The sequence below is a fragment of the Ictidomys tridecemlineatus genome, unplaced genomic scaffold, assembly GCF_052094955.1.
Source record: "Ictidomys tridecemlineatus isolate mIctTri1 unplaced genomic scaffold, mIctTri1.hap1 Scaffold_145, whole genome shotgun sequence".
Lineage (NCBI taxonomy): Eukaryota > Metazoa > Chordata > Mammalia > Rodentia > Sciuridae > Ictidomys > Ictidomys tridecemlineatus.
In genome coordinates this window covers 556315-559141 of record NW_027521284.1, presented here as the reverse complement: position 1 = coordinate 559141, position 2827 = coordinate 556315, and the positions used below count along the sequence as shown (strand labels likewise).

At 53.0% G+C, this 2827-nt stretch overlaps 1 long non-coding RNA gene across 1 annotated transcript; it reads right to left on the bottom strand.

The window, feature by feature from the left end:
* Window positions 1-306: 306 nt before the first annotated feature.
* LOC144372687 (uncharacterized) lies at window positions 307-2200 on the bottom strand. Its single transcript, XR_013432615.1, has 2 exons — window positions 2014-2200; window positions 307-441 (listed from the first exon to the last, which is right to left on the bottom strand). It is a non-coding gene; the product is annotated as an uncharacterized LOC144372687 (long non-coding RNA).
* Window positions 2201-2827: the final 627 nt, after the last annotated feature.

The window sequence follows — 2827 nt, the reverse complement described above, 5'->3', positions numbered from 1 at the left end:
CCTGGACCACCCAGGGAATTTAGGATATACATTCACCCCTAGTTGATTCCAATCATATTATAAAATCTATGGAATGCAAGAGCCAGATAGAATTTTTGAAGTCATTTGTTCATATTTCCTCATTTCACTGATGTGAAGTCCCATGCCTATGGATTCTATACATCCTGCCCCCAAGTACATATGAAGCTAGTGACAACCTAGGCCTCCTCCTTTGTAATCCGTAGGTTTGTGTAAGTTTTGCTTGCATCATCTCCCCTCCACTCCTACTTCTTTAGGGCAGTCTTTAGAGATAAACTCAGAGTCAAATTTCATTTCTGGCATTTATTAATTTATTATTAATTAATTAATTTATTAATTCAATAAAGTGAATTATTGAACTAATGCAAGTCCTAGTTTCTTCTTTTATACAGTAAAGATCACAGTATTCTTCTTTAAATTTTGCTGTGTGATAAAAGAGGAAACATCTGTAAATTGGGTGGCACACCTGTGTCTGGTACCCGCCTTTCTACTAACTGTAGTAAATACTGTAAGATTTTAAAACCCAAGAGCATAGTGTAAATCTCTTTTGCAAAACAAAAACAAAAACCAAACAAACAAACAAACAAAAAAAACCCAAAATGCAGTAAAAGAACTGATATTTTAAAATTCTTTTGGTGTGGAGATGGTTAAAAAAATCCTTCTGCTTTAAAGCCTGGCTGGACCAGCGCTCCCACTTTCCACATAATGTACCCTTCTCCGTGGAGGCAGTCACGTACAGCAGGTATATAGTAACGCAGTGTGCAGCACAATGCTGTACTGTGGCACTTGTTTGCTTTCGCACCTCTGCACCTCTCCTACCAGGTACCTACCATCAGGTTGCAATTTCAGCTGCTGCCTGCCTTTCTCCTCCTTTCCTGCCCACTGCTGCTTTAGGCATATGTCTTTTCTGAGGTCAGATCCTTTTAGGGACACAGAATTAAAACCTCACCAGAGTGACCTAGGCTCTGGCAACCTCAGGGACCTGAGTCTTGTCTGCATATCTGACCGCAGGTCTGCTCTTGCCAGGGTCCACTTCCTTCTCCACCAGCCCCTTAGAGCTTGCCTAGCTAATTTCTTTCTGTCTGATAATGGGGTTTATAAAAGGCTGGAAACCCGACTGAGTTCTACAGGTGGATTAGGCAGCTACTCCTACTGATCCCCTGTCAATCTCCCCACAATAAACGCAAGGACCAGGGGTGTTTCATATGGAGACAAAATTTGGTTGTTTCTCTTCCCCGAAGGCGGCTCCGTTTTGTTCCAGGAGGCAGTACCCCGAGGATACTCTGCACCGTTTGCATCTACTGCGGTGGGTACTGCGCCCCAGGAAGACGCACAAACAGGTACAGCCTGGAGCGCTTGAAGAAGACCCGGACCAAAGCGGTGTGGTTGGGAAGACTTCGCAGGGCACTCCTAATCTTCATCCCTGAGTCAGGTCCCCAACCCACCCCGATCCCAGAGGAGAACCAGAAGTTACTTTCCTAGCCTCTTAAGTAGCAGCAGGAGCCCTGCATCAAGAAGTGAGAGCTGCGCACTGTAAGCACTGTACACCACCCCAGGCAGTGCGGAACCTCCTTGTCAGCTGAAGTTATGTTCCATAGCTCCTGTCTGGAGGGACCGCGACGAGCACTCTATCCCTTCATCCAGGGTTAGGGGTATAAAGAAAACTTCTGAGAACTGAAAGGTAGGGAGTTGAAAGTCTTCCTGATGGGTCTCCCCAAATTCCCCTGTGCCGGAATGGGGAGGAGGCCACCCTGATGGTACATCACCCATATTCTCTCCAGCAAGCCGGTTATCCCTAGATCCCTAGCACCCCCAGAGTACACAGACCTGAGCGCCTTTTCTCAGCGCCACCTCGCGATCCCAAGGACCCGCACAGACAGCTAAGGATGTGCGAGCCAGGTGTCCCGCGTGCCCTCGTCCAAGCGTGGGGCGCTGTCCCTGCTAGACAGCCGCTCCCGCCTCCCGCCGCGACAGCCCGTGGCTCTTGCCGCTCACCATATGGCCATCCTGCTCTTGGGGTAATCCAGCCGCTCCAGGCAGCCTAGGAAGTGAGGCAGCGTGTGCGCAGCGTTGCGGGCGAGGATGGCCACGAGCACCGTGGGTTTCTGCAGGGGCGACTCTGGGAAAACCAGCGGCTCTTCTTCATCATCCACCGAGTCCGGCTCCGCAGCAAAGCGCGCCCGGCAGCTGCCGCCAAGCAGGGCCAAGGACAGGAGCAGCAGCGACCAAGCGAGGGTGGCAGTGGGGCGCGCAGCCATGTTTCGGACTGGGGCCGGCGGCGGGCAGGTCCTGCCGCGAGCGTGGAGCCCGGCTGCCCGAGGGCGCCAGAGGCCGCCGGGAGGGGCGGCGGCGGCGGCTCTCGCAGAGCTAGGAGGCTGCCAGCGGCGGCCGGCCGGGGGATGCGGCTGGCCCAGGACAGCCGGCATGCGCGCGCTGGCACCGACTGCTGCAGCTCCCAGGACCTCCTGCCGCCGCTGCCGCCACTCAGGCCCTGACGCTGGTGCGCACCGCGTACCTGCCCGCCAGCCCTCGCCTGTGGCTTAGCTCGCAGACAGTCGTGGCCGTGAGTCTGTTTGTCCGGAGTCCTGCGGAAACTTTCTCCAGTCCAGGCTCAGTCGGTACAGATGAGGTCTGTGGCTTTCCCCAAGCTGCGAGGTGTGGCCGTGTCTGCCAATGGGCGTGTGTGTGTGTGTGTGTGTGTGTGTGTGTGTGTGTGTGTGTCTGTGTGTGTGTACACATAACGGTACAACCCCAAGAAAATTTATTCTGCTTCTGCAAACCGCAGTCTGAAGTCCTTCACAGTGATGCA